We start from the raw sequence: 24,938 nt of genomic DNA, 5'->3' as shown, positions 1-24,938 counted from the left end.
TGTAAATTGGGCACTAATGGATTTTCATCCTGTAGGCAACTGCTCTATTTCAAATAAGCTCAGGGCAGGGGCAGCAGGAGTGCTAGTCCTGTAGGTGTAGAAGCAGCTGCTGTACCCCAGCCCTCTCCCTCCTTATGACCCTTTTAGTATCACTCAGCATTACTGGCAACACTTGATATCATTAGTAACACACGGGGAGTAAATATTAGAGGATGCTTCTTGACTACAATACGACATCTGCCAATTTGAGCAAAAATTTAAGGACTATTCATAAGAAGGGTTATTTCCTTTAAGTGTCCAAGAGAACTTCATAAGAGTTGAGTCACAAAAATTGTGTGATTTCATTGCACACATAGGCATTTTAAGAATATTGTTCTAACCCAATTTTTAGGCATATTAAATTATCATGAATGGAAATATATAGGTGACCTATATATTTCAGCATCAGAAATATATATATGTATGCATATATATAAACACACATATACATATAACAGAAATATATGTATATATAAAGATAAGTGGTGATATCCTGCTGTGTAGCACAGGGAACTATATCTAATTACTTGTGATGGAACATGATGGAGAGTAATGTGAGAAAAAGAACATGTATATATATATATAAAACTGGGTCACTTTGCTGTACAGCAGAAATTGATGGAACATTTTAAATCAACTAAAATAAAAATGTATTTATATTATGGTTAAAAATTAAATCCCATTTTTTCTTTGTAGTATATATATTACATTTTTATATTAGTTTATATTTGAAATAAAAGCAAAATGTTACAGAGTTAATTAAACATTTTTATGTTCCAGGGTCATATTAGCAAATTCAGAAAGTGAAATTTGAGAATTAATCCAATAGTAATAGCAGAATAATTAATAATTAGTATAAATATAAAATACTAAGCATTTCTACACTTGAAAGTAGTGGTCTCTATATCACAGGATTTCTGACTTAATATATTCTATGCTGCTTTACCTCATTATTATAACAAAGTTACTGAAAATTAATGTTGTATATTTAGTATTCCGTTTGGGGAATTTTTTTTCAAATGTCCTGTAATGTATCCCCTAGCTTGTTACACTGTATAAAAGAACTTCAATGTGTTTTCTTGAGGTAATTGCATCATTAAGGTTTTGATGGCTATTGAAATGTTTTGTGATTGTATCCAATATTTGGGTTCTTTACAGAAAAATGGCTTGTGGGAACACATTGAAATAATTGGTATATTTATTACTCCAGTTTCATTGTATATTGGCTTGATTCTATAAATAAAAATATATATCAAATTTGATGAATGGATAAAGAATATGGCATCTATATATATATACAATGGAATATTACTCAGCCATAAAAAGAATGAAATTCTGACATTTGCAGCAACATTGAATGGACCTAGAGAATATCATGCTTAGTGAAATTAGTCAAAGAAAGATTAATGTTATATGATATCACTTATATGTGGTGCCTAAGAAACAGTACAAATGAATGTAGATGGTGAAACAGAAACAAACACAGAAAACAGACTCAAGGTTACCAAAGGGGGGGGCAAACAAATTAGGGTTACAGGATTAACAGATATGAACTACTGTGTATAAAACAGATAAGCAACAAGGATATAATGTATAGCACAGGGTATTATCGTGCAATAACTTTTAATGGAGTATAGTCTGCAAAAATAATAAATCACTATTCCTTATACCTAAAAATAATATAATATTGTAAATCAACTATACTTCAATTAAAAGGTCTGATCCAAAAAAAGAAAAAATAAATATGAAATTTATCTGAAATAATTCTCCTGCCATCTAGTTTAATAATAAAATATGCTTCAAGTTAATTATGCTGATTTTGAAAAGCCATAGACCTGCTTTACAGCTGGTAGCTCTTGATAGGTTTATATTTGAGTATAAATATGTTCATATTTATACTCTTTGACTAGAGCAAGAACAAGTGAAACTTTGTAAATGCCTTTTGGATAAATTATAATCACAAAAGCAAGTTATTTTTGTTATAGTATGGATTAAAACAACCAAATTTGAGTTAGCTGAGGTCATGTGTCTCATCCTCTAAAAATGTCATCTGTTTATTTGTTTCTAGAAGTTGATGAGACTGACTTCTGGGCCCAAAGATCAAAACTCTTTCCATTTAATAGCCTATAAAATTGTAATTCTTTACCCTGTGGACTAAGAAACTCAAATCATATTAACTTTTAACTTATGTCGTAACATTTTTTTTATTTTATAAGCGAAATCCTAATAGCATAAACTAAAAGGCTTATTTTGGGTTTGGCTTAAATTCTGGAGGCAGTGAATGCCCAGAATGGAAGAAAGGGAATTTGAAGTCTCTATTTTAAAATACTGTTATTTTAAAACTCACTCTTATTTTAAAGAACTTATAAATGTTTTAAGAATAAACAGGATTTCTACCAAAGGATATTTTCACAAGGGCCTACAAATCAGGTAGAACTGAAATAACCGTTCCATTGTATACCAGAAGCGTCTCATAAAAAACATCTAGTGTAGAATTTATTAATTCATTTATTCTCTATATTTATCCCTTGTTAATCTCTAGAGTTAAAGGTTTCTTCCTTTCTGCTTTCCATGCACCCTCTAAATACCTTCACTATGACATATATCAAAATGATTTACAGTGTTGGTTTATTAGCCTGTCTTATCCTTGACAATTACATCATGTTTATCTTCAAAATAAAAGGTATGTCCTCTTCACCTCTGCATCTTAATATTGTAGATGCTGTTTATAGTAGCTGCTAAACTAATGAAATTAATATAGCAATTCTAAATATAAATATGTGGTAATCCATATGTTACACATGTTAAACATTGTGTGTTTTTAATAAAAATGAGATGCTTTAAATCATGAGAAAGAACATTGTTTGGTTTTTTAAAAAGTACTATATCAGGGAATCAAAAACTCCAATTTTTCCAGCATCAATAGCTAAACAATCTTGGGAAAATCACTTTAATCAATCTAGAGGGCCTAAGTCATATCATCTTGGCTGAAAAAAAAAAAGAATTTACAGATTCAAACCCAAATTTAAAATAAATCCTGTTAGAAAGACTTTGACACCACCACCACAATTGTCGCTTGTCTCTAGGCATAAGCCAGTGAGAATTCAGCAGAACTTAAGTGCAAGTATAGAGTTTACAAGAAAAACACTAGAAAATTATTCCCATACTCACCCTTGCCCACTGTTTGATTCTACTTTTAGAAGCATAAAGGTTAAGTCTAATTAAAGCCAAAGCAATGGGGGCAGAGAGGGTGTATTTATCCCCCTCCCCAAGTTCCAGGTTCTATCGTTCACCAAGTCATCCGTGTTTTAACCACAACCACATCTCATTAACTTGTGTTATCTAAGTACCTACTGCCTGGATGGATGCCTTCAATCTAGAGCTCTGTGTGCTCACTCTTTCCTTTAATATCCAAATAAAATAGTTTTGGCCTCATCTCATGGGTTGTACAGTCTGTGCCTTTCCCTAGATCTAAGAGGAGTCCTGAGTATTTTTATAAATTCCTCCTTCTGTTGGGCTCTCAATTCACAGCTCATTAGTTAACTTCTCATGACTATTTTTTCTTCACTCATTCCCTGACAATTCTTCCAACAACTCTCTGAGCACTTGACTGTCCTGTGTGATGGGGTTCCCCTAAAGGATGAAGAGTCACACAGGGGTTTAGATTATGCCTCAGAAGAGACAGTGATTCGGATGTACTGTTTTAAAGGTCCATGGCCATCTCTTCTAAGAGGGATTAGGACCTCATCATTCTTGCCTTTAAGACCTTGATGGCTGCTCTCTTGCTCAAGTTTCCTCTCTACCAAAACTCAAAGTCCTTGTTTTTCCAAATGCCAGAAATTAAGCTTCCTTCCACTTCATTTTGCAGAATTATTTAGCTTTTATATGTCTAAGCACTCTCACTTAGATTCTTTTTTTTTTTAATATTTTTTTTATTTTCCCACTGTACAGCAAGGGGGTCAGGTTATCCTTACATGTATACATTACAATTACAATTTTTCCCCCACCCTTTCTTCTGTTGCAACATGAGTATCTAGACATAGTTCTCAATGCTATTCAGCAGGATCTCCTTGTAAAGCTATTCTAAGTTGTGTCTGATAAGCCCAAGCTCCCGATCCCTCCCACTCCCTCCCCCTCCCATCAGGCAGCCACAAGTCTCTTCTCCAAGTCCATGATTTTCTTTTCTGAGGAGATGTTCATTTGTGCTGGATATTAGATTCCAGTTAGAAGTGATATCATATGGTATTTGTCTTTGTCTTTCTGGCTCATTTCACTCAGGATGAGATTCTCTAGTTCCATTCATGTTGCTGCAAATGGCATGATGTCATCCTTTTTTATGGCTGAGTAGTATTCCATTGTGTATATATACCACCTCTTCCGAATCCAATCATCTGTCGATGGACATTTGGATTGTTTCCATGTCCTGGCTATTGTGAATAGTGCTGCAATGAACATGCGGGTGCATGTGTCTCTTTTAAGTAGAGCTTTGTCCGGATAGATGCCCAAGAGTGGGATTGCAGGGTCATATGGAAGTTCTATGTATAGATTTCTAAGGTATCTCCAAACTGTTCTCCATAGTGGCTGTACCAGTTGACATTCCCACCAACAGTGCAGGAGGGTTCCCTTTTCTCCACAGCCCCTCCCAGAATCGCCAAAGCAATCCTGAGAAACAAAAACCAAGCAGGAGGCATAACTCTCCCAGACTTCAAGAAATACTACAAAGCCACAGTCATCAAAACAGTGTGGTACTGGTACCAAAACAGACAGACAGACCAATGGAACAGAATAGAGAATCCGGAAATAAACCCCGACACCTATGGTCAATTAATCTTTGACAAGGGAGGCAAGAACATAAAATGGGAAAAAGAAAGTCTATTCAGCAAACATTGCTGGGAAACCTGGACAGCTGCATGCAAAGCAATGAAACTAGAACATACCCTCACACCATGCACAAAAATAAACTCCAAATGGCTGAAAGACTTAAATAGACGACAGGACACCATCAAACTCCTAGAAGGGAACATAGGCAAAACACTCTCTGACATCAACATCACTTAGATTCTGCCTTTCAAAATAATGCATTGTTTGTAAGATGTTTCCTTAAGCAAAAGTGGAAATTCTCATCCCATAAAGAATGTTGCCTTTTCCAATATCCAAGAGTCCAAACTGCATTGAACTTTTTTTTTTTTTTTGTCTTTCTGCCTTTTTTCACTCCTAGGCATATAGAGGTTCCCAGGGGTCAAATCAGAGCTGTAGCCACTGGCCTACGCCAGAGCCACAGCAACGCGGGATCCAAGCCTTGTTTGCGACCTACACCACAGCTCACAGCAATCCCGGATCCTTAACCCACTGAGCAAGGCCAGGGATCGAACCCACAACTTCATGGTTCCTAGTCAGATTCATTAACCATTGAGCCACAACAGGAACTCTGAACTTTTTAAATAAACTCTTTTTTCTTCATTTCTTCTGTACTAGTCAGAGACACATATAGAATGCCAAAATAATTCAGCTTTTGCCATTTTATTCATTTGTGTAACTTTTGCACAATTGATATTTCTTCATGTTGGAGTGTCCTCTATTCCCAAAAGTACACAGTTACAAAATCATCTCAAAATACCAGATATTCAACCCATAATACTCTTAGAGTCAATTTTGGAAAACCGGTTTTCTATTTCCTCTTGATTATTATATGTAGTCTCTTTGTTCATATGCACATTCTGTAACATTCCTTGCCGTATTCCATAGCAATCAAGCAAAAGCAAATGCACAAGCTAATGTGAATATATATAACTGATGTTCTTTTTTAGAGCAATTTTAGGTTCACAGCAAAGCTGAGTGCAAGATAACAGAGGTTTCCCATAGACCCTCTACCCCTTCAAATGCATTATCAACATCCCCCACTAGAATGGTACATTTGCCACAGCTTATGAACCTACACTGACACATCATTATCACACAGAGACCATAGTTTACATTACGCTGTACATGCTATGTCTGTGGACAAACATATAATGACACGTATCCACCAGTATAGTATCCTGCAGCGTGTTTTCCTCCATGTTCTGCTGTATGTATATATATATACAGTTTTGTGTGTTATCTTTTTATAGCTCCCATGTCCTCAACACTCTACCCTAGATCTTTGTTCAAGCTTCCTTAATTATTATCTTATTGTAAAATAATACCATATAAAATAAATCCAGCAACGACTCTAGGACATTTTAAAATAACTGGAAACATAATGAAAAAAAAAAAAAAGACTGCCGCAATTAGTCTTTCCCCTGGCCCCAGTCATTGGTCAAATCCTCTGCTAGGTGAATTTTACCCCTCTCCTCTTTTCCCTTTGCCCTCCTTAGCATACCAACTCTAAAGCATTCTCCATTTCCCAGCCTCCACTTTCCAGGTATGGATCAACGTTTAGGCGATAGCATCAAAATGTCCAAAGGAACAGGACTCTTCCACAATCTGTCCTAGTGTGTGTCAGGTCCCAGAGTTTGCCAATGAGAAATCCAGGACCAAGAACATGCAAAAAATGCTGAAATTTAAGGAGATCTTGAAAGCAAAAGAATAGCCTGTAAATAATAACAGACTTTAGAAAACCCAAAGAATCCAAAGACTTTGGAGATAACAAGAGCCTGGATAAGATTCTTATCTAACTTCAATTTTTCAATAATAATAATAACCCAACTCAAACCATGAACATTTGGGAGGTATTTCAAGGGGTGACTATCTTTCAATTGCTTCATTTTGTAGAGTCATCACTTACCACTGCATCCAAATAACTTACCCAGGCCCTGACCCAAAATAATGCAGGTAAAATGTTAAACTACTTGGGATGGGAAAAAAAAGGAAAAGATAAAAGAGGAAAATCAGCCATTTTGAAGTTTTGGTAAATATGTGTAAATGTTTTTTTCTCCCCATTTCTATTTTAAGTTACAGTTTAGAGAAGATTCTGAAGGAACTTTAATAAGATGGTTACAGTTTAGATAACTATAAAAATCAACCTCCAGGGATTTTTTTTTTAAAACAGCTTACTTAGCTAAGCAAAGCTGATGATTTCCTTTAGCAAATATATAAACTATTCAAAAAAAAAGAGAGAGATCTTCAGGGAGTTTCCATTGTGGCTCAGCGGGTTATGAATTTGACTAGGATCCAGGAGGATACAGGTTCAATCTTTGGCCTCATTCAGTGGGTTAAGAATCCAGTGTGGACTGGAGAGGACAAGATGGCGGAGGAGTAGGGGGACACGCTCGCCCTCTCCCACAAACACAACAAAAAAAGCACATCTACAGAATAAATGACTCGCACAGAACAGCAACCAATCGCTGGCAGAGGAACCTAAACTCCAATAACGGCAAGAAGTTCGTGACATTATTGGGCAGAATGGGAGAAAAGAGGAGAGTGAGAGAAGGTGAATCCGAGCGGGACGGGCGCTCCCCAAAGAGAACTGTGGAGGAGAAAGGGATCCCGCACCCTGGAAAGTCACCTACCGGGGGGAAAGATCAAACGAACCGGAGGAATCTCCAGATGCAGAGAAGAGTGTAACAGTTAAGTTGAAGTACGGAAAAGCCGATCAAGAACCGAACGGACCATCTGAACTACGGGCACAGTCACCAAAAACTGAGACGCCTGGGAGGGGGCTGGGCACCGAGACCTCGCCTCCGAAGGTTAGTCCCCGGGAAAGGGCCAGGGGACGCCTGGGTGGGGGCTGGGCACCGAGACCTCGCCTCTGAAGTTTAGTCCCCGAGAGGGGGCCGGGGGGACGCCTGGGTGGGGGCTGGGCACCGAGACCTCGGCTCCAGAGATTAGTCCCTGGGCTAGGGAGGCGGGGCAGAGTGGAAACTGCTTGGGAGGTCTCTAAACCATTTGACGGGGCAGAGACTGCCTGGGAGACTAGAAAACAAAGCTGTCGCAGAGGAAGGGAACAATACTCTAGGGACGGGGAAGTGGAAAGCCACATCAGAGGGAACCTGGGAGAAGAGCCTGGTCTGCGCCCATGCTGGGGAGGGGAGAAAAGAAGGGGTGGGTCCCCATAGAATACCCCCCACGCCACAGCAAGCTTACAGGCCCGCTAGCTAGCTGAAAACTGTGCTTCCCAGTGCATCCCCTCCCCCCCCCCCCGCCACGCCCTATGCTCTCACGGACCTGGGGCTGCCTGCCATCCAGGAGGGCTGGCCGCAACAATTGCCTGAAGCCTACCACCGCAGGGGCTGTCCCTGCACAGGCCTGCTTGCCCTTTGGAGGGGCTACACTTCCGCAGAGCAGCACCAAACAGCACCAGCCCCCGAGAAAAGGCCTGCAGCCCAGAAAAGCTAGAACAAGCTTAGGCTGTGAATAGATCGGCCTAATTCTCGGACGGTTTTTCTGAGTCGGGATGCCCAGGGAGGAGCCTCTTCAGTTTCCAACGGCCCTGCTACCCGCCCAAGCCCCCAGGGGGTGCCCCACTCCCATGAAATAACTGCTCAGCACCACCAGCCCCCTGGAAGAGCCCCTGCAGCCCAGAAAAGCTGCAACAAGCTCCGCCAGACTGTGAAAAGATCCCCTACTTTCTCAGGCTGTCCTTCTGAGTTGGGCTGCCCTAGGGAAGAGCCTCTTAGGTTCTCAGTGACCCAGATAGCTGCTCCAGCCCCCAGGGGGTGATGCACTCCTGAGGAGCAGCTGCCCAACACCGCCAACCCCCTGCAAGAACCCCACAGCCTAAAAACACCAGAGCAAGCTCTGTCTGACCAAGTGAAATCTGCTACCATCGTGGTGTGGACCTCCCAGTCCTGTCTGCCCTCAGGAAGTCCTCCTTTGCTTCAAAGAAACACTGTTAGCCCCATCAACACTCCAGAAAAGCCACACTGCCTCAAAAAAGATTGACCAACAACGCCAGCGCTCAGGAAATATTCCACGGCAGTGACAAGGCAAACACTGCCTGATAACGGAGAGTACAACTCCCTCAGGAGAAAGAAAACAACAAGCAAGATGAAGAAGCTGAGAAACCACCCCCAGTCAAACCAACAGGAGAACTCACCTAAAACAGTCAACAATGAAACAGATCTCTGCAGTCTGACAGACCTGGAGTTCAAAAGAGAAATAGTGAAAATACTGAAGGAATTAAGAGAAGATATGAACAGTAATGCAGATACCCTCAGAAAGGAACTAGAAAATATAAGGAGGAGCCAAGAAAAGCTAGAACATTCATTTGCAGAGATGCAAACTGAACTAGGGGCAGTAAAAACCAGAATGAATAATGCAGAAGAACGAATCAGTGATATGGAAGATAGAATAATGGAAATCACTCAATCTGGTCAACAGACAGAAAACCGAATCAAAAAACTGGAAAGCAATATAAGAGACCTATGGGATAATATAAAGCGGGCCAATCTACGCATAATAGGAATTCCAGAAGGAGTAGAAAAAGATAAGGGGATGGAAAATATATTTGAAGAAATTATCGCTGGAAACTTCCCAAATCTAAAGGATACTGGATTCAAGATACAAGAAGCACAGAGGGCCCCAAACAAACTGAACCCAAACAGACCCACACCAAGACACATCATAATAAAAATGGCAAAAGTTAGTGATAAAGAGAGGATCCTAAAGGCAGCAAGAGAAAAACAGAATGTTACCTACAAGGGAACCCCCATAAGAATATCAGCTGATTTCTCTACAGAAACACTACAGGCCAGGAGGGAATGGCAAGAGATATTTAAAGTGCTCAAAGGAAAAAATATGCAACCTAGAATACTCTATCCAGCAAGAATATCATTTAAAATAGAAGGGGAAATAAAAATTTTTCCCAACAAACAAAAACTTAAAGAATACAGCAACACAAAACCCAGGTTAAAGGAAACATTGAAAGGGCTTCTCTAAACCAAAAAGAAAGGAAGGAAAGGGAAGAAAAAAGAAAAGAAAAAAAAAGAAGAAGAAGAGGAAGAACTAGGACTGAGGAAATCGCAATCAGAGAGCAGTCACTCAAATAAGCCAGCATACAGATTTAATCATGAACATGCTTCAAACAAAATAAAATTAAAAAGAAAAAAATAAAAGAGTCATCAAAACCATAAAATGTGGGCAAGGGATGTTAGGAGGTAAATAAGCCTTTTTGTTTGTATGTATGTCTCTCTTCTTAATTTTAATATAGTAATGAAGTGTTTGAACTTACAGGACCATCAGGCTAAAACGCACAATTATGGGAAGGGGTTAGCATACTTAAAAAACAGGGCAACCACAAGCCAAAACCAAATACTGCATTTGCAAAAAATGAAAAAAAAATACACTCAAGCAGATAATAACAGGAGACCATCCAACCAAAAGAAAAAAAAAGAAAAAAAAAAAGAAAGGAAGAATGGAGAACCATAGAATCAACTGGAACACGAGGTTCCAATGGCAATAAATAATCATCTATCAATTATCACCTTAAATGTCAATGGACTGAATGCCCCAATCAAAAGACACAGGGTGGCTGAGTGGATAAAAAGGCAAAAACCTTCAATATGCTGCCTACAAGAATCTCACCTTAGGACAAAAGATACATATAGATTGAAAGTGAAAGGGTGGGGAAAAGTATTTCACGCCAATAGACATGACAGAAAAGCAGGAGTCGCAACGCTCATATCAGACAAAATAACTTTAAAACAAAAGACATAAAGAAAGACAAAGAAGGACACTACTTAATGATTAAGGGAGCCATCCAAGGAGAGGATGTTCCTATCATCAACATATATGCCCCAAACATAGCAGCACCCAGATACATACAACAAATATTAACAGACATAAAGGGAGATATTGATGAGAATACAATCATAGTAGGAGACCTAAATACCCCCCTCACATCAATGGACAGATCCTCTAGACAGAAAACCAATAAAGCAGCAGAGATCCTAAAGGAAACAATAGAAAAGTTAGACTTAATTGCTATCTTCAGGACACTACATCCAAAAGAAGCAGAATACACATTCTTCTCAAATGCTCATGGAACATTCTCAAGAATCGACCACATATTGGGACATAAAGCGAATCTCAATAAATTTAGGAGCGTAGAAATTATCTCAAGTATCTTCTCTGACCACAATGCCATGAAATTAGAAATCAACCATGGGAAAAGCAAAGAGAAAAAACCTACTCCATGGAGACTCAACAACATGCTACTAAAAAACCAATGGGTCAATGAGGAAATCAAGAAGGAAATTAAAAACTACCTTGAAACAAATGATAATGAAGACACAACCTCTCAAAATCTATGGGATGCTGCGAAGGCAGTTCTCAGAGGGAAATTTATAGCAATATAGGCCTTTCTCAAAAAAGAAGAAAGATCCCAAATTGACAACTTAACCCTCCACCTAAACGAATTAGAAAAAGAAGAACAAAAAAGTCCTAAAGTCAGCAGAAGGAAGGAAATTATAAAGATCAAAGAAGAAATCAATAAAATAGAGATTCAAAAAACAATAGAGAAAATTAATAAAACCAAGAGCTGGTTCTTTGAAAAGGTGAACAAAATTGACAAACCCCTGGCCAGACTCACTAAAAAGAGGAGAGAAAGAACCCAAATCACCAAAATTATAAATGAAAAAGGAGAAATCACAACGGATACAGCAGAAATACAAAAAACCATAAGAGAATACTATGAACAACTATATGGCAACAAGTTTGACAATCTGGAAGAAATGGACAATTTTCTAGAATCTTACAGCCTGCCAAAACTGAATCAAAAAGAAACAGACCAATTGAACAGACCGATCACTAGAAATGAAATTGAAGAGGTCATAAAATCACTCCCTACAAATAAAAGCCCAGGACCAGATGGCTTCACAGGTGAATTCTATCAAACATATAAAGAGGAATTGGTGCCCATCCTCCTTAAACTCCTTCAAAAGGTTGAAGAAGAAGGAATACTCCCAAAGACATTCTATGATGCCACCATCACCCTCATTCCAAAACCAGGCAGAGATACCACCAAAAAAGAAAACCATCGGCCAATATCATTGATGAATATAGATGCAAAAATTCTCAACAAAATCTTAGCCAACCGAATCCAACAACATATCAAAAAAATTATACACCATGACCAGGTTGGGTTCATCCCAGGTTCACAAGGATGGTTCAACATACACAAATCAATCAGCATCATACACCACATTAACAAAAAAAAGGTCAAAAATCATATGATCATCTCAATAGACGCAGAAAAAGCATTTGACAAAGTTCAACATCCATTCATGATCAAGACCCTCGCCAAAGTGGGTATAGAGGGAACATTCCTGAATATAATCAAAGCCATTTATGATAAACCCACAGCAAATATAATACTCAATGGGGAAAAACTGAAAGCCTTCTCACTCAAATCTGGAACAAGACAGGGATGCCCACTCTCACCACTGCTCTTCAACATCGTTTTGGAAGTCTTAGCCACAGCAATTAGACAAACAAAAGAAATAAAAGGCATCCATATAGGAAGAGAAGAGATCAAACTGTCTCTGTATGCAGATGACATGATTCTATACCTAGAAAACCCTAAGGACTCAACCCCAAAACTCCTTGAACTGATTAATAAATTCAGCAAAGTGGCAGGATATAAGATTAACATTCAGAAGTCAGTTGCATTTCTGTATACCAGCAATGAAACATTAGAAAAGGAATACAAAAATACGATACCTTTTAAAATTGTACCTCACAAAATCAAATACCTCGGAATACACCTGACCAAAGAGGTAAAGGACCTATATGCCGAGAACTATAAAACCTTAATCAAAGAAATCAAAGAAGATGTAAAGAAATGGAAAGATATTCCATGTTCCTGGATTGGAAAAATCAATATTGTGAAAATGGCCATCCTACCCAAAGCAATCTACAGATTCAATGCAATCCCTATCAAATTACCCAGGACATTTTTCACAGAACTAGAACAAACAATCCAAACATTTATATGGAACCACAAAAGACCCAGAATCGCCAAAGCAATCCTGAGAAACAAAAACCAAGCAGGAGGCATAACTCTCCCAGACTTCAAGAAATACTACAAAGCCACAGTCATCAAAACAGTGTGGGACTGGTATCAAAACAGACAGACAGACCAATGGAACAGAATAGAGAATCCGGAAATTAACCCTGACACCTATGGTCAATTAATCTTTGACAAGGGAGGCAAGAACATAAAATGGGAAAAGGAAAGTCTATTCAGCAAGCATTGCTGGGAAACCTGGACAGCTGCATGCAAAGCAATGAAACTAGAACATACCCTCACACCATGCACAAAAATAAACTCCAAATGGCTGAAAGACTTAAATAGACGACAGGACACCATCAAACTCCTAGAAGGGAACATAGGCAAAACACTCTCTGACATCAACATCATGAATATTTTCTCAGGTCAGTCTCCCAAAGCAACAGAAATAAGAGCAAAAATAAACCCATGGGACATCATCAAACTGAAAAGCTTTTGCACAGCAAAGGAAACCAAAAAGAAAACAAAAAGACAACTTACAGAATGGGAGAAAATAGTTTCAAATGATGCAACAGACAAGGGCTTAATCTCTAGAATATATAAGCAACTTATACAACTCAACAGCAAAAAAACCAATCAATCAATGGAAAAATGGGCAAAAGACCTGAATAGACATTTCTCCAAAGAAGATATACAGATGGCCAACAAACACATGAAAAAATGCTCAACATCGCTGATTATAAGAGAAATGCAAATCAAAACTACCATGAGATATCACCTCACACCAGTCAGAATGGCCATCATTAATAAATCCACAAATAACAAGTGCTGGAGGGGGTGTGGAGAAAAGGGAACCCTCCTGCACTGTTGGTGGGAATGTCAACTGGTACAGCCACTATGGAGAACAGTTTGGAGATACCTTAGAAATCTATACATAGAACTTCCATATGACCCCGCAATCCCACTCTTGGGCATCTATCCGGACAAAGCTCTACTTAAAAGAGACACATGCACCCGCATGTTCATTGCAGCACTATTCACAATAGCCAGGACGTGGAAACAATCCAAATGTCCATTGACAGATGATTGGATTCGGAAGAGGTGGTATATATACACAATGGAATACTACTCAGCCATAAAAAAGGATGACATCATGCCATTTGCAGCAACATGAATGGAACTAGAGAATCTCATCCTGAGTGAAATGAGCCAGAAAGACAAAGACAAATACCATATGATATCACTTCTAACTGGAATCTAATATCCAGCACAAATGAACATCTCCTCAGAAAAGAAAATCATGGACTTGGAGAAGAGACTTGTGGCTGCCTGATGGGAGGGGGAGGGAGTGGGAGGGATCGGGAGCTTGGGCTTATTAGACACAACCTAGAATAGATTTATAAGGAGATCCCGCTGAATAGCATTGAGAACTATGTCTAGATACTCATGTTGCAACAGAAGAAAGGGTGGGGGAAAACTGTAATTGCAATGTATACATGTAAGGATAACCTGACCCCCTTGCTGTACAGTGGGAAAATAAAAAAAAAATTAAAAAAAAAAAGAATTCAGTGTGGCTGTGGCTGTGGCGTAGGCCAGCAGCTACAGCTCTGATTCGACCCCTAGTCTGGGAACTTCCATATGCCACAGGTGCAACCCTTAAAAAAAGAAGAGAGAGAGAGAGAGAGATCTTTAATCTTTAATGTATAGAAGTATTTAACATACAGTCAGTGGGTGATTATATACCTAGTGTGGGAATGACTGTTTTAAGTAGGTGAAAAAGTCACTTTCTGGCATCAAAGAGGAGCTAAATATACCAGAGTTCATTTGTTTCTTAAGCATTCACTGCCTGTTCCTTTCTACTATGAAAGTATGAGTCTATGAATTTCAAGGCCTGCACTGACATTCCAGGAGATATAAAAAGTTCAGGATCTCCTAAAAATAAAATGTTAATATCATTTATATCTTCGACGAGATGAGGAGTTACTATAATTAGCCATTACCATTTCAAATCTTTTGATTCATGAATTTCTCTGTAGAAATTAGCAGTGTGGCCAGTTTAACAGTTCTATTGGTAAATAAGAGATGAAAGGAGACCTATCATTAGGTTTTATGAATTTTAATACTTTTTTAATATTTTAGGTTTATCTAGGCATTATTTTCTCTTACTCCTAAGGGATGGATATATCAGAAAACATGTCTCTGAACATTTTAGGAAGAGTGGAGGAAAATTCTCATCAACTATCTTCTTTCACCTTGAAAAGGGGCCCTATTTCCAGGCATCTTGTACATGCTTTTTCCTTTGCCTGATCATCTTTGGGTTGAGTTGGGGTCAAGAATCTGGACCTAAAGATAAATCTCTACGCTAGAGAAATTTCGTTTCTTTTTTTTTGTTTGTCTTTGTTTTTGTTTTTTGTTTTGTTTTTATAGCCACACTTGTGGCATATGTAAGTTCCCAGGCTAGGGATTGGATTGGAGCTGTAGCTGCCAGCCTATGCCACAGCAACACAGCAATGTGGCATCAAGGCATGTCTGTGATCTACACCACAGCTCACAGGAACTCCTTATTTCATTTCTTAATCTGAAAATTCCTTCTCTTCCCAGCAACTGGCACCCGACGATGTTGATGGTCCCACTAGCACTGTAACACAGCCCTCTTTTATAGTCATTAGATTTTTTTGACCCAGCTGGGTTCCAGCCCCCTGCATCAGAGACCAACTCCTTCCAGCTTGGCCTTTTAACACTTTGTTTACATAGCTCCCATCAGCCCACCTGTCTTCACATCCTCAATCCTCCGACCAGTGTTTCTTCAAACTTGATGTGCAAATAACCTGGGGGTCTTATTCAAATACAGATTCCTTTTTTAAAAAACACTATTTTTCTTATATTATCTTCCATTATGGTCTATCCCAAGAGATTGGATATAGTTCCCTGTGTTATACAGTAGGACCTCATTGCTTATCCATTCTAAATGAAGTAGTTTGCATCTACTAACCCCAAACTCCCAGTCCATCCTACTCTCTCCCCACCTTCACTTTGGCAACCATTGGTCTGTTCTCTTTGTCTATGAGTCTGTTTCTGTTTTGCAGATAGGTTCCTTTGTGCCATTCAAATTCAGATTCTGATTCAATGGATTCTGATTCACTAAGAAGGATTCTAAGATACTGGATTTCCAACAGCCTCTGCTGCCACTGCCGGAGTCCAGCTCCAGTGACCAGGGATGCACACCCTGTCGGGGATGGATGGTGTCAGCAAATGCACATGGAGACAGCCTCTTTGTCCCTTCTTTCAGAGCACTGGACTGCTCAAATTTTATTGGTATGGATGATTGTTTATATAGACAGTTTTCAATTGCACCACAATGTTAAAAGTACACCCGAAGGTCAAGCTCTAAAAATTAACTCCCAGATTATGTTTCCTAAAAGGCTACAGACATAAGGATTTGGCATTCACGAGTTTTGTTTTTAGATTAGTGCTTGTCTTTAAAGAATCATGGCAGGAGGGCAGTATGAGAATATCAACTTCAGTTAGCTACCACTTAAAAGTTTCTAAAATCAAGGACAACTCTCATAGCTAGGTTTTTTGACCATGAATAATATATATCTAACTTTATCTAAGTCTGTAGTACATTCCAACTTCTAAAGCTTACAGTATAACCAGTTAGTAGATAAACACTATGTTTTTCATTAAATTGGATTTGAATAGGAGAAAGTCCATCAGGATGAAATTTTTATATTATTGTTGTAATTTTGTTAAATCACAAATCACCACAGGAAAATAAGGATAATAAGCAAATAACAGGAAAGACTGGGGAAAAACTGAATAACAAGTAAAACAACAGGAAAGACTAGGTCACCTGGGGAAACAATCCATGTTCTCCAGCACAAACATGGAAATTGGTTTCCCCGGAAAGCCCCAATTCTTCTCCATCAACGTCAACATGAGAGCCATGTAATCTGAGGCCTGCCCTCGGATTGCACCGCATAGGCAGGCCTCAGCCTGCCCTCGGTTTTTCACCGTACAGGCAGGCTTCTGTCCTGACCAGAAGCCCACCTTTGGCATGCACCGTTCAGGTGAGCTCCCTTCCTTGGTTAGGAACCTGCCTTCAGGTTTTCCTGCCATCAGGCAAGGTCCCTTCCTCGAGTCCCTGCATCTCCTCGGCTCCCCACACTCCCCAGTGATGGCAAGGCCATCTGTGCACCACACCCTGAGTACTAAGGCCTTAGAGGGTCTTAGGGCCTTTTTCAATGGGAAGATGAAAAGTATTGCCTAACCATTTCCAAGGGTTTATCCCAGATTGTCTTCATATTTGGACTATGTAGCCACTGATACGGTAAGATATAAATAAATTGTCCATTCTGATCACTTTCCTGGCAAGTGGTCTCTGAGGTTCCTTACCTTGCTTCTTGTACCAAAGCGCTACCTACAGAACTTCCAGGTACAGCTACCAGATTCCAGATTGGGAATGCAGAAAAAAGGAGAATGGATCTGGGAACCCAAAAAGGTTAAAGTAAAAGTAACTTTACGAAAAGAGTCTATGCTTCTATTAAAATAAAGGAAACACTGCCCTCCAGTACAGATTTTCTCTACCTAACTGCCCTATGATCATGATCCATCCCATAAAGACCAATCCTCTAAACCCCTTGTTTCTACGGGAGACATTTGAGTATATCTCCTATAATTGGTCTTTTCCCACAGGCAAGATGATTAAGCTGTACCCCCACAGCATCTGGGCGTAGTCATCTCATAGTATCATCATTAATCTATGGAAGATATTCTATCTGATAAATGCACATTGTTCTCTTTAGTGTGCTTACCTCCATACTTTTAAAGGATACACATATTCTTTAATCTGTGGATTTACTTAAGCCATTTATTGACTTGCTGTTACAAGGGATTCAACACACTCCCCTTCATCATTGCTCTCCCACCTCCCAATTCAGCTACACTACCAATATTTTAGCCATTTTATCAATCAATGTTACACCATTTTGATGTACAAAATAAAACTACCAGCTCAGAACTTAAAAAATATGGTAATTATGTATAAGAACTCCAATGGGGAAGAAAGAAGAACACTCATAGCCAGCAGCTGAGCATTCCTGAGTTCATAAGCTGGCAGCTTGCTTTCTTACATGAGGACAACCTAAGACAAGCCCCCTCAACTCAAGCATTGCCTCATCATCAGCAGGATTGGAGAAGCCTCCAATTATTCAGGCAGGGGAAAAAAAGGAGACCTCATATTCCTCAACTTGGACCATGTACAATAAATAAAGAGCTTCAAAAAAACTTCCAAGAAGTACTGAAAATGTATATTGGAATGAGGTTGCAGCATTTGTCCAGTAATACATTTACATGGGAAGGCACGATGCCCATCCAGAGAAGTGAAACAGTAAGGATCTCTTTGATCATGGTTATGTGAAGCTTTTTTTTTTTTTTCCCTCTAATTACTGACATACGGCACTCATTCTGCAACAGGAGTCTTTTACAAAACAGAATCTAGCCCTAGAGAAATATTTGAAATAGTTACTATTTATTGCTCATTTGCTAAATCTGATACACTATCCTAAGTATTACCTTTACTGTTTCACCCTTCACGCGAAGGAAAAAAAATTTAAGTGAGGAAACTGAGATCTGGAGCAGTTGCCAAGACCACAGCCGCTCTAACGCAGAGCAAGAATTTAAAACCAGGCCCACATGAGTGTTGTCTGCTGTCACTGGTGAGGCTGTGCTGTTTCAGAGGAATGGGCAGTTTGCTATTGCTGGCACCATGCCCTGCTTTTCTATTCTATGTCATCTCCCTCTCTTTTATCAAAATGTATCCAAATTAACAATTATATAGTCCATCACACCTCAATATATATCACCTCCCCAATGAAATATTAACATGTTATTTTTTTCATTATGAATGAAGTGGATGGCTTTTCCCCCATTTAAAGGTATCTAAGGCCATAGGAGACTAGATAAACTGTTATTCTTGTGAGCATTTCTGAAATCATTCCACCTATAGATTAATTCAGTCCTTGCACAGAGCTAAATCCCTAAATAGAAATTACACTTGATTGAATAATTTCCCCCATTCTTAGAAGTTCCGTATAAGCTTTCTAGCACAGGGCTGGCATGAAAGAGACACATGTTTTAGTTTTCCTGCTTTTTTGTATTCTTACATTAACTGCAAATACATCGCATATTGTCCTCATATAATGACATTGTTCATTCACTTAACGTTTATTGAATACCTTCTAGACCCTGGAGAGTTTTCTAGACACTAGTTTTCTAGACATATTAGTGAATAAGATAGACAATAAGCAAACAAAAAAATATGTCTAATGAGGATAAGTGGTATGAAGAAAAGTGATACAGAGATTATGGAGAGTTACAACTATCATAGAGCACAAGGACCATTTTATATGACATGATGGAGACAAGCTCGTGGATAAGATGCAGACAGTGAGGGAGCCTCATGGGTATCTAACGGTGAAAGCAACCAGTACAAAGGCATTGACACAGGACAGTGGTGGTCAGCAAGGGGCAGGAGGCTGGAGGAAATGAGAGAGGTAGATAGGATGTGATGATGTCATAGACTGGGGTATGGTGTGGAGGCAGGGGTTCTGGTAGACCTTAGGGGACTTGGGGTTTTCAGTTTAAAATGAAAGGCTAATAGAGGATTTGGGGCAGAGGAACAACAAAATCTAATGTCTGTTTTACAAGATGATTCTGTCGGTTGTGTTGGGAATAGATCATACAGAAACAAGGACTGCAGGAGGGAGAGTAGTTAGGATGCTTTTTCACAAGAGCCAGGTGAGAGATGCTGATGGCTCAGGCTGGAATGGTGATGGGGGAGGATGTGTAAAGTTGCAGGATCCTAGACAAGTTTTGAGTGCTTGCTAAAGGTTTGGAAGGAGATTTGAAAGAAGGGAGTCATAAATGGACCTGGGTTTTGACATGAGGAAATGAAAGACAGTGTTTCTCTATAAAGGGGAAATGAGGAATGAGCAGGTTTAGAGATATTAAAATTGAGATACTTTTAGACATCTAAATGTAGCACCTCAGACTCCATGCTTTTCTGCCTCTGGACAAAGACTATTTCAAATCAACACATATCATACAAAATGTCATATTAGAGACATTCTGGTTAACACCAGGAATAAGAACATCAAATAGGCAGGTAAATACATGAATATGGTCAGGGCTGGAGGCAAAATTTTAGGAGTCATTAGTGCCTAGATGGTATTTAAGTCTGGGGATTGGATGAGACCCTCAAGGACATGAGAGTATCTAGGGAAAAGAGAAGATTTGTGAAACTAGAGACTGATACTTTCCAATATCCAGTTGTCATGTCTTCTGGGAGCCTCTTACCACACATGTCTAATCATGCCCATGTTAACTAGGCAGAGCCAGAGCCAGGTATAAGGCAGAAATTGACCATGGGGCCACCTTAAAGTTTCAATTCTTTTTTTTTTTTTTTTTTTTTTTGGTCTTTTTGCCATTTCTTGAGCTGTTCCTGCAGCATATGGAGATTCCCAGGCTAGGGGTCTAATCAAGCTGTAGCTGCCAAGCCTACTCCAGAGCCACAGCAATGCAGGATCCGAGCCGAGTCCGCGACCCACACCACAGCTCACGGCCGGATCCTTAACCCACTGAGCAAGGTCAGGGATTGAACTCGCAACCTCATAGTTCCTAGTCAGATTTGTTAACCACAGAGCCACGAAGGGAACTCCTTAAAGTTTCAATTCTTAAAAAACTTTTAAAAATAAAAAAATAAAAAGAGTCATACTGGTTTTCAGCTGAATGGTGAAAAAGCAGTGGTATAAGTTTAGGCAGCAGGGCTTTACAGCACCTGGAACTACTGAAAAGCCACACTTCATTTCCAGCAGCCTAAAACCACAGAAACACAAATGGTATTAATTTATACAGACTCCAAAATAATAATATTATTTGAAAAATGTTGGAATAGAAAATACTGTGCTAATTTAATATACTTCAGCATGAAAACAGAGATTGGGGGAAGAAAACACTGAAGTACTATACTTGAACAGTTGAATGTTTTTACACTAGCACACTGCTCTTGTTCCAAATTATTAGTGCATATTGAATGTGTGTAAAAGGCATTGATATAACAAAGCACAAATTTTGGAATCAATGCTTATTATAGTATCAAAATTCATATAAATGCTTATGAAATACTGTACATAATCCTCATGAGAACCATATGAGGTGGAAACTATTATGACCCCCATCCTAGAGGAAAGGAGAGTGAAGCACAGGCAGAAGAAACCTGGCTTGTTATCACCTCTAGGAAGATCATAGCCTGGGTATGAACCCAGCAATGAGGCTGCAGAGACTTCACTTGTAGCATGTGCAGTTCTGTCTCTCAACAAAGACTTTCAATTTCAAACTAAACGTTGCTGTTAAAAATAATCTGATTATCATTAGGACCAAAAGAATTTACTGTTATTGGAGGTCCCATCGTGGTGCAGCAGAAACGAATCTGACTAGGAACCATGAAGTTGCAGGTTCAATCCCTGGCCATGCTCAGTGGGTTAAGGATCTGGCGTTGACGTGAGCTGTGGTGTAGATTGCAGACATGGCTCAGATCTGATGTTGCTGTCGCTGTAGCATAGGCCAGCAGCTATAGCTCCGATTAGGCTCCTAGCCTGGGAACCTCCATATGCCACGAGTGTGGCCCTAAAAAAGAAAAAAAAAGAGAGAGAGAGAGAAGAAAGAATTTACTGTTATTACCACTGCTATTTAATGTTGTACTAAATGTTTTCAAAAGGCTATAAAACATGAAGTAGAAATAAAATACAAATATAGAGGATATGGATTTCTCATAATTTTCCCATGATGTGCTTATGCAGTATAAAACCCCAAAATAATCCACTAAAAACTATTGAAATTAATAACACAACTAGACAAAAACAAAGAGCATTTGTTTATATCACCAGTGATTAGAAAGACAATATATTAGGAAAAAATCCCCTCACAATATTAAAGTATCTGGAAATAAACAGTACCCAATACTGAAATCTGTATAAATAAAATTATGAAATTTTAATGAGATATATAAAATAAGGCTTAGGGAGTTCCCATTGTGGCTCAGCGGAAATGAATCTCACTAGCATTGGGTGAGGGTTCGATCCCTGGCCTCCCTCAGTGGGTTGGGGATCTGGCGATGCCGTGAGCTGTGGTGTAAGGGTACAAATGTGGATCGGATCTAGCATTGCTGTGGCTGTGCTGATTCAACCCCTGGCCTGGGACTTTCCATATGCCATGGGTGCGGCCCTAAAAAGAAAATAATTATAATAATAATAAGGATTAACTAAATGGATGTAATTACCTACAGTCATACCACCCTGAATGTGCCTGATCTCATCTAAATGGACATGATTTGAATAGGAAGGCAATAAAGATGACAATTTTTCTTAACATATAACTTTTAACACAATTCCAACATCAAAAATCACTGGTAATATTTTTGAGTCTTACCAAGTGTTTGAGAGTTGATCTGGGACACCAAAATGTTGACTGTTCACACCTAGGGAATCGAGAAAGGGGAAAAGTGAGGACAGGGGAAAACCTGGAATTTCAGTTTAAAAAAAAAAAAACTACAATTTAAAAAAAAAACCCACTAAGAATTACTAGAGATGAAAAAATAGTTCTTCTCCCCAGTTTTTTGGCAAGCATAGAAAAGATATTTAAAGGGAAGGAGTCAGATCTCCCATATAATGACACATTTACAAGCCCCATTGTAAACAAAAAAGCTGATGAAATAGATTGTCCATAATAGATTCTATTTCAGATCTCATAGAAATTTTACATGACAAGGAAGTTCTGACAGATCAGTAAAGGAGAGAACCATTATTTTAGTAAATGGTGCTGATACAATTGCTTAGTAATTCAGAACAAAAAAATCAATTTAATTTCTCACTTTGTTCCATGCTTCCATATTAAACTAAGAAAGGGGAGTTCCCATTGTGGCACAGTGGAAACGAATCTAACTAGTATCCATGAGGATGTGGGTTCGATCCCTGGCCTTGCTCAGTGGGTTGGGGATCTGCATTGCCTAGAGCTGTGGTGTAGGTCACAGATGTGGCTCAGACCCCGTGTTACTGTGGCTGTGGAATAGGCTGGCAACTGTAGCTCTGATTCGATCCTTAGACTGGGAACTTCCATATATGCTGCAGGTGTGGCCCTTAAAAAAAAAAATGATAGGGATGGCATTCATTTTTCACAGAACTAGAACAAATAATACAAACATTTATATGGAACCACAAAAGTCTCAGAATTGCCATAGCAATCCTGAGGAACAAAAACCAAGCAAGAGGCATAATTCTCCCAGACTTCAGGCAATATTACAAACCCACAGTCATCAAGATAGTGTGATACTAGTACAAAAACATACACACAGACCAATGGAACAGAAGAGAGAGCCCAGAAATAAACCCTGACACCTATGGTCAATCAATCTTTGACAAAGGAGGCAAGAACATAAAATGGGAAAAAGTCTTTTCAGCAAGCATTGCTGGAAAATCTGCACAGCTGCATGCAAAGCAATGAAACTAAAACGCACCCTCACACCACACACAAAAATAAACTCAAAATGGCTGAAAGACTTAAATATAAGACAAGACACCATCAAACTCCTGGAAGAGAACATAGGCAGGACACTCTCTGACAGCAACCTTACAAATGTTTTCTCAGGTCCGTCTCCCAAGGCGAGAGAAATAAGAGCAAAAATAAACCAATGGGACCTAATCAAACTGACAAGATTTTGCACAGCAAAGGAAACCAAAAAGAAAACAAAAATACAACTTACAGAATGGGAGAAAATAGTTTCAAATGATGTAACTGACAAGGGCATAATTTCTAAAATATACAAACAACTTATAAAACTCAACAGCAAAAAAGCCAACAACCCAATGGAAAAAATGGGCAAAGGACCTGAATAGACTGTTCTCCAAGGAAGATATACAGATGGCCAACAAGCACATGAAAAAAAGGCTCAACATCCCTGATTATTAGAGAAATGCAAATCAAAACTACCATGAGAGGAGTTCCCGTCGTGGCGCAGTGGTTAACGAATCCGACTGGGAACCATGAGGTTGCGGGTTCGGTCCCTGCCCTTGCTCAGTGGGTTAATGATCCGGCGTTGCCGTGAGCTGTGGTGTAGGTTGCAGACGCGGCTCAGATCCCGCGTTGCTGTGGCTCTGGCGTAGGCCGGTGGCTACAGCTCCGATTGGACCCCTAGCCTGGGAACCTCCATATGCCGTGGGAGCGGCCCAAGAAATAGCAACAACAACAACAAAAAGACAAAAGACAAAAAAAAAAAAAAAAACTACCATGAGATACCACCTCACACCAGTCAGAATGGCCATCATTAATAAATCCACAAATAACGAGTGCTGGAGGGGCTGTGGAGAAAAGGGAACCCTCCTGCACTGTTGGTGGGAATGTAAGCTGGTACAACCACTATGGAGAACAGTATGGAGGTACCTTAGAAATCTATACATAGAACTACCATATGACCCAGCAATCCCACTCTTGGGTGTATATCTGGACAAAACTCTTCTTAAAAATGACACATGCACCCGCATGTTCATTGCAGCACTATTCACAATAGCCAAGACATGGAATCAACCCAAATGTCCACTGACAGATGTTTGGATTAGGAAGATGTGATAATACATACACCACGGAATACTACTCAGCCATAAAAAAGAAAGAAATAATGTCATTTGCAGCAACATGGATGGAACTAGAGACTCTCAGCCTGAGCAAAGTAAGTCAGAAAGAGAAAGATAAATACCAAATGATATCACTTATATCTGGAATATAATATACAGCACAACTGAATCTTTCCACAGAAAAAAAAAAGCATGGACTTGGAGAATAGACTTGTGGTTGTCAAGGGGGAGGGACTGGGAACTTGGGATAAATAGATGCAGAATGTTGCCTTTGGGATGGATTAGCA

The 24,938-nt window shown here is 39.2% G+C and overlaps 1 long non-coding RNA gene across 1 annotated transcript in view; it reads right to left on the bottom strand.

The window, feature by feature from the left end:
- The window catches only part of LOC110260693, a 76,218-nt gene that overhangs the window by 13,767 nt on the left and 37,513 nt on the right, over positions 1-24,938 (bottom strand). The window contains exon 2 of the long non-coding RNA XR_002343999.1: positions 22,454-22,502. This is a non-coding gene — a long non-coding RNA (uncharacterized LOC110260693). The remainder of the gene's footprint in view (positions 1-22,453; positions 22,503-24,938) is intronic.

Source organism: Sus scrofa, chromosome 5 (assembly GCF_000003025.6).
Source record: "Sus scrofa isolate TJ Tabasco breed Duroc chromosome 5, Sscrofa11.1, whole genome shotgun sequence".
NCBI classification, from domain to species: domain Eukaryota; kingdom Metazoa; phylum Chordata; class Mammalia; order Artiodactyla; family Suidae; genus Sus; species Sus scrofa.
This window is presented reverse-complemented; position numbering and strand designations above follow the sequence as displayed.